Here is a 12,008-nt window from a genome sequence, read left to right as displayed (position 1 = left end):
TGGACCAGGAAGTTCTACTAATTTATCAGGATGAAAATAGTTGAGTAAATAACTGAACATAGGTATTTAAGTGCTGAGGATAGAAATGCAATATATAAATCCCAAGGGTACTGTTGGGTTGTTGTGACTGGAGTGATGAGAATGAATTAGAGGATGCTATCTGGAAGAAGTGGGATTTCAAAGCTCAAAAGTGAACTTTGAATAGGGGGAGAACTGTAGTCATGTATTTGGGGAAGGAATGGTGAAAAAGTGTGAACAAGAGGTATAGTGTGAGGTATGGTTAGGTGATCTTGGGAGGAGTGAGCTTAGGAATTAGGTGAAGAGATGAAGAAAAGTGCTGGAGAGCATTTTTTCATTTGCCTCTCTTAGAGCCAAACTACAACTTGTAACTCTCTCTCTCTCTCTCTCTCTCTCTCTCTCTCTCTCTCTCTCTCTCTCTCTCTCTCTCCATTAACCAAAAAATGCATTTCCCTGATTCCAACTTAATTATGTAGGCTAAAACTGTGAGCTTTCTGAGACCCAAGCTGCTGTTTCCTGCTTGTTGGTTCTTCTATGCTCACTCTCCTTCCTGGCAGATAAATTGCCAGATAAATTGTCTCCTAATACTCTGCACGCCTGAACTGTTCTCTGTTCAGTGTTCATTTCTGACACTGGTTTTAGAGTTCTTTCAACTGTGGTTTTCTTTTCCTCCTCATGCTTGAATCATAGACTTTCTCATTCATGACTGGGCTTTGCTTATACACAGGCTGATAAATGAATCCATTTTCCTTGTCTTGGTTTTCCAGATGGCAGTGGGGGCTTGAAGGTGCAGCTTGGCACAAAGGTTGTTTCTTTCCTCTAACCCAGCAAGGGCTGCCCATATCCTTGTCACCTTCAAGGTGGATAATGATAATTCTCTGTTTCATGCTAAAGTCATTTGAAAATTTGATTTAATTCAGAAGGATGCCATCTGCCCTTCATATGTGATGCTTATTATGTCCTGTGATGTCTGCCAATCCCATTTTAGATCTAATTGAAGGTATAGTTGTGGACATAAAATCCCAAATAGGTTAAATTTGGGGTTGATTTAGATCTTTCTTTTGTAAATGCAGGTCATGCAGTCGAAGGCAAAATGCAATAAAGAGGTGAGTCTGTTTTTGGATCATTCCAGGAAAAAAAAATCTGCTTGGGAGTGAAAAGCAGGATTTTAGGCCTTAACTGTCCAGGTCGGCACCTCATGTGAATCAAATATAATGGATAATTACTTTACATCTTCATCTCACCTTTTTCTACATAGTCATAGGCTTAGTCTCTCCAACTGAGCATAAAATCAACTTAATGATTGTGCTATGGCTTTTACAAAGCACAAGGAGGATATTTTTCTAATGATGTCTAACACTGTCTTGAATGTTCCAACATATATTTTGTGCATTAAAAGATTTTATCTTTCAGAGCTGCTAACATAGAATAAACAAGCAATTCTGAATTATGTGAGGTTATAATTCTTGGGAGTGCTTCTGATGACAACATAAACCACGAGCACAAAGCTCAAATGGTTTATGTGCTCACCAGAAACTCAATTTGGAATTATAGCTCCATAATTCAACTGTTTTCCTGTGAGATTGTTTTATTTTTAATTTTATATGCTACCCAGAGCACAGTACCAAGCAAAAAAATCCAACAGAAATAGTCTAACAGAATTTAGAAAAAGGCAGTTTCTTACAAACACAACCTCATGAAAAGCAACAAGTCACCTTGTCATTTGTTTTCCCTGTGTGACCTTAGGGTGCCTGGGACCTTTGGCCACAGTTCATGAACCAGATACAAAGGTACAGGGAATTCCAACATGGTCACCACTATTTTAAATAGCTGTTGCTTCCTGAAAGTCATCGTCTGGGTGGGGGCAGGGGGGAGGGGAGGGAGGTAGGGTGATCAAAATATGTTTTAAGTTTTAATAATAACTATGGATGACAATAGGTCATGGTGAAGGTAGTGAAGCAGCACCAAATGAAAATGCCCTACCAGGAATTGATTGATTTGCTTTTGCTGTAAAGTATTAGCATCTATTTCAAATGGATTTGTTGAACACTTTATTGACTAAGCAATTTGACAGGCAAAGTGCAAGATGTTTGACATTTTCTAATATCAATTAGTTATTACTGGATTTCAATCGATGGTATTAACTGGTAAGCACTCGCTTACTGTGTGCAGAGCACTGTCCTAAGTCTTCATAACCTCCCTAATTATTTTCATTTGTCATAGAGCACCACCATGCATAAATAGTTTTTCTTTGTATTCAAATGAAGCACTGCTGATGGTGAAATTTATAGGAGTCCGACTGAAAACATCAAACAGGACTGCCAATCTTGGACTGCATCAGCCAGAACCCCAAGTGACTCCTCCTCCTGATCCACATGCTCAAGTGACGGATTGTATTTGGACATTGGCCTGGAACAGCTGTAAATTATCCCACAGCAAGTGACACTCACTATGTGAATACAGCTGAGAGTATGCCCTGGGTCCCTTTAGGCCCTTGTCTGTCCCCCACGGTTTACATGAGTTTTGCCCAGAGGATGGAGAGGTGTTGGTCACTTCCTTCTGGTAGAGCACCCCTCTTTCACACCAGACCCAAAGACTGAGAGACCCAAAATCCCAGTGCAAAGACTCCAGGAGTCCTGTCCTGGATTCAGGGTCACATTTTATCTGCTTTGTTTCATGTGAGTGTCTCCCAGGAGGTGGAAAGATTTTGGTTTCCTCCTTCTATTGCACAGTCAGTCGAGTGTATTTATCAAGCATTCACTCTATGCAGAGCACACATTACTAAGTACTTCGGAGAGTACAATATAAGATATATTTCCTGCCCACAGTGAGCTTATAGTGTGCTCTAGTGTGATACATATTTTTGACATGACCATTCAGATAAGCCTCTCATTATATAAAAATAGTCATCTTTGTCACAGCATATGTCTACTTCCTACAGTAAGGGCACAGGCCAGCTCCCAACTGGTCAACTCCACCTATATCTTGGCACTAGCACCAGTTGGCACTAGCATGTCTCTCTCAGTATTGTCTTGAGGTCTTCTCCACTCTTTCCACATAATCCTACCATTATCTGGGGAATTTCAGAGAAGCAGCATGGCATATAGATAGAGTATGGGCCTGGGAGTCAGAAGGTCATGAGTTCTAATTCTGCCTCTGCCACTTGTCTGCTGTGTGACTTCGGGTAAGTCAGTTCACTTCTGTGGGTCTCAGTTACCTTATCTGGAAAATGGGGATTGAGACTGCAAGCCCCACATGGGACAGGGACTGTGTCCAACTTGATTTTGCTTGTATCCATCCCAGTGCTTAGTACAGTGCCTGGCACATAGTAAGTGCTTAGCAAATACCATTTAAAAAAAAAGAGAGAATTGGTTCCTTTAGAAACCAGGATCTCCCCCCATCAGGGACTGCTAAAGGTTAGGGAAGCAGCATGGCCTAGTAGAAAAAGCACTGACATGGAAGTCAGAAGACCTAGGTTCTAATCCTGGCTCTGCAACTTGCTTGCTGTGTGACCTTGGGCAAGTCACTTAACTTCTCTATACCTTAGTTTCCTAAACTGAAAAATGGGGATTCAATACCCATTCTCCTTCCTACTTAGACTATGAGCCCCAAATGGGACAGGGCCTTCATCTGACTTGATTAACTTTTATCAATCCAGTTCTTAGAACAGCATTTGACACAAAGTAAGTGCTTAATAGTTGGATTATTAATCATCATTAACCCTGTCCTTCCCCTACAGCAATAATAATAATGGTATTAAGCACTTACTATGTGTCAAGCACTGTTCCAAGTGCTGGACTAGATATAAGGTAATCAGGTTGTCCTACTTGGGGCTCACAGTCTTAATCCCCATTTTACAGATGAGGTAAGTGAGGCCCAGAGAAGTTAAGTGGCTTGCCCAAAGTCCCACAGCAGATAAATAATGGAGCTGGGATTAGAACCCACAACCTCTGACTCTCAATCCCATGCTCTTTCCTCTATGCCATGCTGCTGCACAGTAAGCTCACATCTATTTTTTCTTGTACATTCCTAGAGGGTAGAGACTATGCTTTCTATTTTGATTGAATCCTTCAAAGAAACTAGTATAGTGCTCTGTTGTGATTATTTCTACCATTAAGTCAATCAGTCAAACAGTGGTTTTTATTGAATGCTTATTGGGTGCAAAACACTGTACTAAGCACTTGGGAGAAAATAACAATAGTGTAGGTAGACATGATTTCTGCACACAAAGAGCTTACAGTCTTGTGGAAGAGACTCTCAAACACATACAGGTAGAGGAAGTAACATTGTACAAGAAGCAGCGTGGCTCAGTGGAAAGAGCATGGGTTTAGGAGTCAGAGATTGTGGGTTCTAATACCAGCTCTGCCACCTGTCAGCTGTGTGACTTTGGGCAAGTCACTTAACTTCTCTGTGCCTCAGATACCTCATCTGGAAAATGGGGATTAAGTCCATGAGCCTCACGTGGGACAACCTGATTACCCTGTATCTACCCCAGTGCTTAGAACAGTGCTTGGCACATAGTAAGCGCTTAACAAATACCAACATTATTATAGTACAAGGATAGATACATAAGTGCTGTGAAAGTGGTGAGTATCAAAGGGCTTAGGGGTACTGACCCAAGCCATGTAGATAATAATAATAATTATAGTATTTGTTAAGCACTTAGTATATGCCAAGCACTGTTCTAAGCCCTGGGGTAGTTACAAGGTAATCAGATTGTCCCATGTGGGGCTAACTCTCTTAATCCCCATTTTCCAGATGAGGTAACTGAAGCACAGAGAAAGTAAGTGGCTTGCCTAAGGTCATACAGCAGTCAAGTGGCAGAGGTGGGATTAGAAACCATGTCCTCTGGCTCCCAAATCCCTGCTCTTTCCACTAAGCCCAACTACTTCTCAGTAGGAGGGAAAATAGGGCAGAGAATAATAGTAATTGTGGTATTCAAGTGCTTACTATATGCCAAGCACTGTACTAAGCCCTGGAGTAGATTCGAGTGATTTGAGTTGAACACAGTCGCTATCCCACATGCAGCTCCCAGTCTTAAGTCCTATTTTATGGAGGAGATAATTGATGCATGGAGAAAATAAGTGACTTGCCCAAGGTCCCACAGAGGTCATTCAACTATGATACCCTATTGCCTGGGTCTGTGCTAGAATTGCCACTCTCCCCCTTGCTTTTGGTGCCACACTTCCGTCCACAATGTCGTTTAGACTGTGAACCCATTATTGGGCAGGGATTGTCTCTATCTGTTGCCCAATTGTACATTCTAAGCACTTAGTACAGTGCTCTGAACATAGTAAGCGCTCAATAAATACTGTTGATTGAATGAATGAACTCTTTGGCTGTCCTACTGTCAACTGTTCTCATCCCATGTTCCCCACAGGGAAGTTTTGTTGAAGGAAACTTTTCATAGAGACCTTACATAAAAACCTGCATGTTATCATGGAATTTTGTTACTTAGGCAGCATGTTATCCAACAATATAATGAGAATGGTAATAATTATAGCATTTACTACGTGTTTACTGTGTGCTAAGCACTCGGATAGATAGAAGTTAATCGGCTCAGCTACAGTCTCTGACCCTTAGAATAGCCAAAGAAGTGGAAAGCGTCAAGAAGGCCAATCAGTGGTAATTAGGAACACTTAGTGTGTGCAGAACACAGGGAAAGTAGTATAGAGCTAGTAGATGATGTCTATGCCTGCAAGGAACTTACAACCTAACGGAGAATTTTTGATAGAATATGGAGGTAACTAACGTGACATCAGGTTTTACTTCAAACTGAAGTTTTACAGAGCTGTGATGCTACCAAACTTTCTATAGGGTCGTAAAACTGGAACAGTAACAAACTCCACCCTGGCAACTTGAGCAATTCCATCACCACACAACAAAAACCTAAATAGTAAATCTTGTGTAATAATAATAATAATAATGGTATTTAAGTGCTTACTATGTGCCAAGCACTGTTCTAAGCAGTGGGGTAATAATAATAATGTTGGTATTTGTTAAGCGCTATGTGCAGAGCACTGTTCTAAGCGCTGGGGTAGATACAGGGTAATCAGGTTGTCCCACGTGAGGCTCACAGTTAATCCCCATTTTACAGATGAGGTAATTGAGGCACAGAGAAGCAAAGTGACTCGCCCACAGTCACACAGCTGACAAGTGGCAGATCCGGGAGTTGAACTCATGACCTCTGACTCCAAAGCCCAGGCTCTTTTCCACTGAGCCACGCTGCTTCCCCTGATACAAGCTAATCAGGTTGTCCCATGTGGGACTTACTGTCTTAATCCCCATTTTACAGATGAGGTTATTGAGGCCCAGAGAAGTTAAGTGGCTTGCCCAAAGTCACATAGCAGACAAGTGGCAGAGTGGGGATTAGAACCCATGTCCTCTAACTCCAGAACCCATGTCCTCTAACTCCCAAACCCACTCTCTTTCCCCTAAGCCATGCTGCTTCTGTGTATCTGGCTGTGGGATCATCTGTGGGTTTCTTGTGATGATTATATTCAGGAATCATTACTCAAATATTTCCATGAATTTAAACATTAATCTAAATGGTGCTAATTTAAGAAAATAGAAGTTGTACATATGGTATCTCCATGAAGTGGCCATATATTTCAGTTAAACCAAACTGCATCCCCTGACATACGCATAACTTTTTCAAAACTTTTGCAAATAGGCAGAACTTGTATTCAATCATTTTATACTTTTATTTGAAATATTTAGACAAAAGGAAAGATTGTGTTATTTTTCCAATGAAGTGAGCAACATCTACACTGTCAAAATGGATAATTCAGAAGGATACATTTCTCATTTCTAGAATCACACCATAAAGCTAGTCCCAGATGTACCAGAGTAGTCCCTCTTGTGTGGGTTTGGCACTGTAGATGCAAATTTGTATGAACAAACTTTTTTAGTTGCAGTTCCTTTAACTTCTCCAGCCTTCCTGTTGGCAGAAGTGTAATTAGCCAGTTAAAAATTAGGCAGTTACAGGGAGAAAATGAAGAAGGAAAAGGCTTTGATAATGCAAACTGGACAATCGCCTACATAATAGTTGATGTTTTACTAGAAATTACCTCTTACCTTCTGGTTCAACAGACCTAATCATAGATTCAAAAGTGATTCTTAGCATGTTTAGACCCAGCATAACTATAACTTATATTTACAGATCCCTTTTTCTGGCAGTGTGATAGCTAACAAATGCACAGTGTTCTTTAAGCTCTAGATATTGACCTATAGTCCAGCTGTCTGATTGTTTTCTATTAGAAAAGTTAGATGAACAAACATATTGCAAATATTCATTTTCACCATATCAAGCCAGTCAGCTGAGATCTTTAGTTTCTTGGCTGTCCTTTGCCCACATTTAATTATGTCATTAATGGTTTCTACATGTATTAGATGTGCAATAAATTGATTTGAATATTTTCATGATGAGTGGCATAAATGAAAATTTCAGAGGACAAGGAGAAGCCCACCTAAGCATTCTGTATCTAATTTGACAATGCTGGCAGTTGAATAGTGATTTGGAGGTGATTGTCAGAAGTAGTTTTAAACAATCATTAAAATAAGGTTTGCTATTTATAATCAGCTAGGAGACATGTGGAAGACTCTCCCATGTTGATTTTAGCTTCATCAGACAAATTTATCAATGTGACTGTTTTGGGCCAATTCCTGGGGTGAGCAATGATTGATGCCAAAGTCAATGTTGCTATTAGCAGTCATTTTGGACTTTACTTCCAGTGGGTTCTGTTTTTCAGAAAATGAAATCATTTAGATTAAATAAATATTTTCCTCAAATATTTTTTCCTCAAACTTTGTTCTAAAAATGAAAGCATGCTCATTCATTTAATCATATTTATTAAGCATTTACTGTGTGCAGAGCTCTGTACTAAGTGCTTCCTGGCCACATCTAGGGTCACCAGATAATAATTATTAATAATCTCAGTATCATCAAGTATTTTCTTCCCTATAATAGCAACAACAATAATAATAGTAATTGGGGTATTTAAGTACTTTGTGCTATGCGCTGTACTAAACACTGGGGTAGATACAAGATAGGAGACAGTCTCTGTCCTATATGGAGTTCTTATTCCTATAGGACAAGACTGTGCCCAAGGTCAATCCAGTGCATATACTTTATGATTAACTAGGATTCCTGGAAACTGGAGGAATTAATTTAAATGACTGGGAGTGTCTGGTGAAAATAGCCAAGTTACTCTAGTTAATTGTCTATTATTAAAATTAATTTAAAGACTGCCTAACATATTCTGAGTGCACAAGGACCATAACTATAAATTCACCAAGCCCACATTAAATTACTCAACGGTAGAGAAGATCTTTTAATGAGAAACTAGGAACAAATCTAGGACAAGTAGATTAATGCCCCTCTATTTATAATAGTACTTGAGATTTTTTTGCAGATTGGGTTGATGAAGAATTAAGGTCAATGCTGTAGTTTAGGTCTGCCATGTTGAGCTAATTGAGTTCCCACAGAATATAATAATAATTATGGCATTTGTTAAGCGCTTACTATGTGCAAAGCACTGTTCTAAGTGCTGGGGTTAATACAAGGTAATCAGGTTGTCCCACATGGGGCTCATAGTCTTGATCACCATTTTACAGATGAGGTAACTGAGGCACAGAGAAGTTGTGACTTGCCCAAAGTCACACAGCTAAGTGGCAGAGCTGGGATTAGACCCATGACCTCTGACTCCCAAGCCCGTGCTCTTTCCACTGAGCCACGCTGCTTCTCATCCCCATGCTCCCCAATTTGTAGACTGGGGATGTTGTTGGAATGGCTGTAAAGTCACTGCTTCTTGATGATAATTGACTACCAGTTAGTCAGTCTAGCAATGCTTGTCCTGGATGAAAAATCATCCACTTCATCTAGATTTCCAAATAGCCAGAGGGAAGTTTAGAAATATCTACATTTTTTTTCTAACCCTATTTAGTCCATCCCCAGTCACTTATAATTCTAGTGTGTTGATTTGAAAAAAAAAATCACCTAGGAGAGTTTGAACTGTATTTCTTTAGTCTTTTCTATTTACTAATGTTCAATTGGTATCCAATCAAATTCATCAGAGTTTTGGGACACATGTTTTCAGAAACTGCATGAGGCCCTGAAATATAACATACCTTGTTCTGGCAGATCTGCTTAATATTTCTCTGAAGATTGTCGGCAAGAACTCTGAGTCCCCTGGAAAGTTTTGCAGCCTGATACGGTATTTTTTTTTATTAGTTTCCTGCTGTTCTCTACAAAGTTTCAACATTTCAGTGGAGTAGCAAATAGTCCAACTCTCTTTACTTCATTAAAACTAAAGATTTCATTACTGATTAGTAGCAAAATAAATTGAAATGAAAATAAATTACAATTTAGTATTGATCATAATTGAGGAGTAGCACATCCCAGTGCAAAGAGCCTGGGTTTATGAGTCAGAGGACCTGGGTTCTAATCCTGGCTCTGCCACTAGCCTGATGTGTGACTCTGGGCAAATCACTTATCTGTGCCTGTTTCCTCATCTGTAAATAGGGATTAAATACCTGTTAGACTGTGAGCCCCATGAGGGACAGTGTCTGTGTCTGACTTGATTAACTTGAATCTACCCAAGTGCTTAGAATGTTGCTTGACACATAGTAAGCACTTAACAAATACCACAATGATAATAATTATGAAATTTATTATTTATTTTTATTAATGTCTGTCTCCCCTTCTAGACTACAAGCCCATTGTAGGCAGGGAATGTCTTTACTGTTGTACTCTTTCAAACACTTAATACAGTGCTCTGAATACAGTAAGAGCTCAATAAATAAGATTGAATGAATGAAAATTTTCTGCATTTAATCACTCTTTTTAAAGTAACATAAAGGGAATGATTCTCAGAAGCACACATTCGATTTGCATTAATGATTTCCATCCCTTGTTATACATTTTACATGATTTATAATGCCATTTGCAGGCAGGCCTCATTCTCTCCTGAATGACTTTTTATCTGAGTTGTTCTGTAGGACCAGATAAGTAATGTCTGTAGTTTGTATTCATTTTGTGACTGCTTCGTTTCAGCTCCATTGTGGGTTTAGTATTTTTGCTCAGCAAGATGCATACTCAGTGACATAAGCTTTATCCATTTACAGATCCAGAACTGTGAAACCAAGTATTAAATTCTGCAAATATGAGTGAAACTCAAATGCTTTAATCCTTATGCTGGCAATTGCCATTATCATGTTGCTGCCACACTTTATTGCTGAACTTGGGATCCACATAAAAAGCTTGCAAGGACCCAAACCATGCTACATGATCATCCAGTTGGTTTAAATAGATTGTAAAACAGTCACGGGTAAAATTATTCAAGCTGTACAACTCCTTTTGTCTTTATGAAGTAAAGTAGCCAAAATCATAAGATGAAATTCAACGTGTACTTCCAGAACTTTTTTAAAAAAATTCACACACTTTTCCCATTCTAATTAACCCAATCTAAAAGTGTGTAGTATTTTAGAATCCTGGGTTGATGAACAATAAAAATGGCAGGAAAAAATCTGAACATTTAGAAAGCTCTCTTCTGTGAAGAGAAAGGTTTAAAGGTCTAAAGTTTTTCAACAGCGAGATCATCCTTTGAAATCTTCTCCATTAGTTGTCCCCTATACATGCCAATTTCAGTTTTATAACACCCCTTGCTGTGCATCTCTTGGCAGGAAACTTGCAGAGTATTATGAATAATTCATATAAGTGTCATGCTGATTCTCAAAAGACTGGATTACTGCTTTGGAGGAAGTGTTTAATAGGATTCTTCCAAACATTCCAAAGTATAGCTTTGAGTTCCGTGTGACCCTAACTCTTAAAAGGGTTGTGTGCAATAAAAGACAATGTACTGAAAACCGAAAGACACTGTGCTACCAGGGCTACCCATTTTGTAACTGGTTTTTGCTGGATGCAGTGGAGATGCGATATTTTCAGAATCTTAATTCTACATATCCAACCCTGATCTCTCTCCTTAACGGAAGTCTCATATTTCTGCCCACCTTCAGATCATCTTCACTTGTATGTCCCACAGACACCTCAAACCTAATATGTCCAAAATAGAATCCCTTATCTTTCTACTCAAACCTTGTCCTCCCCCTGATTTTCTTGTCACTGTAAAGAACACCACCATGCTTCCTATCTCACATCAGTACAGTGAACAGACATCAATGCAAATAAATAAAATTACAGATAAATACATAAGTGCTATGGGGCCGGGGGGAGTGCAAAGGGAGCAAATCAGGGGGCTGCAGAAGGGAGTTGGAGATGAGGAAAATTGGGGCTTAGTCTGGGAAAGCCTCTTGGAGGAGATATGCCTTCAGTAAGGCTTTGAAGGTGGGGAGAGTAATTGCCTGACAGATTTGAGGAGGGAGGGTGTTCTAGGCCAGAAGTAGGACATGGTGCAGGGGTCAGCAGTGAGATAGGAGAGATCAAGGCACAGTGAGAAAGCATCAGAGGAGCAAAGTGTGTGGGCTGGGTTGTAGAAGGAGAGAAGTGAGGTAGGAGGAGGCAAGGTGATGGAGTGCTTTAAAGCCAATGGTGAGGCATTTTTGTTTGATATGGAGGTGGATAAGCAACCACTGGAGATTTTTGAGGAGGGGGGCAACATGTCCTGACTGTTTCTGTAGAAAGATAAGCTGGGCAGCAGAGTGAAGTATGGACTGGAGTTGGGAGAGGCAGGGGATTGAGAGGTCAGCAAGGAGGCTGATGCAGTAATCTAGGTGGGATAGGATGAGTGACTGTATTAACGTGGTAGCAGTTTGGAGAGGAAAGGGCAGAGTTTAGCGATGTGGTGAAGGGGGGACTGGCAGGATATGGTGAGGATTGAATATCTGGGTTGAATGAGAGAGAAGAGTCAAGGATAATGCCAAGGTTACAGGCTTGTGAGACAGGACGGAAAACAGAAGTGGTAAGTGTATTCCCTGCCCACAATGAGCTCACAGTCTGAAGCGCGAAGGATTGTTGTGAGGCCTACAGTGAC

Source organism: Ornithorhynchus anatinus, chromosome X1 (assembly GCF_004115215.2).
Source record: "Ornithorhynchus anatinus isolate Pmale09 chromosome X1, mOrnAna1.pri.v4, whole genome shotgun sequence".
Lineage (NCBI taxonomy): Eukaryota > Metazoa > Chordata > Mammalia > Monotremata > Ornithorhynchidae > Ornithorhynchus > Ornithorhynchus anatinus.
The sequence above is the reverse complement of the archived record's forward strand: the minus strand, read 5'-3'. Positions refer to the sequence as shown.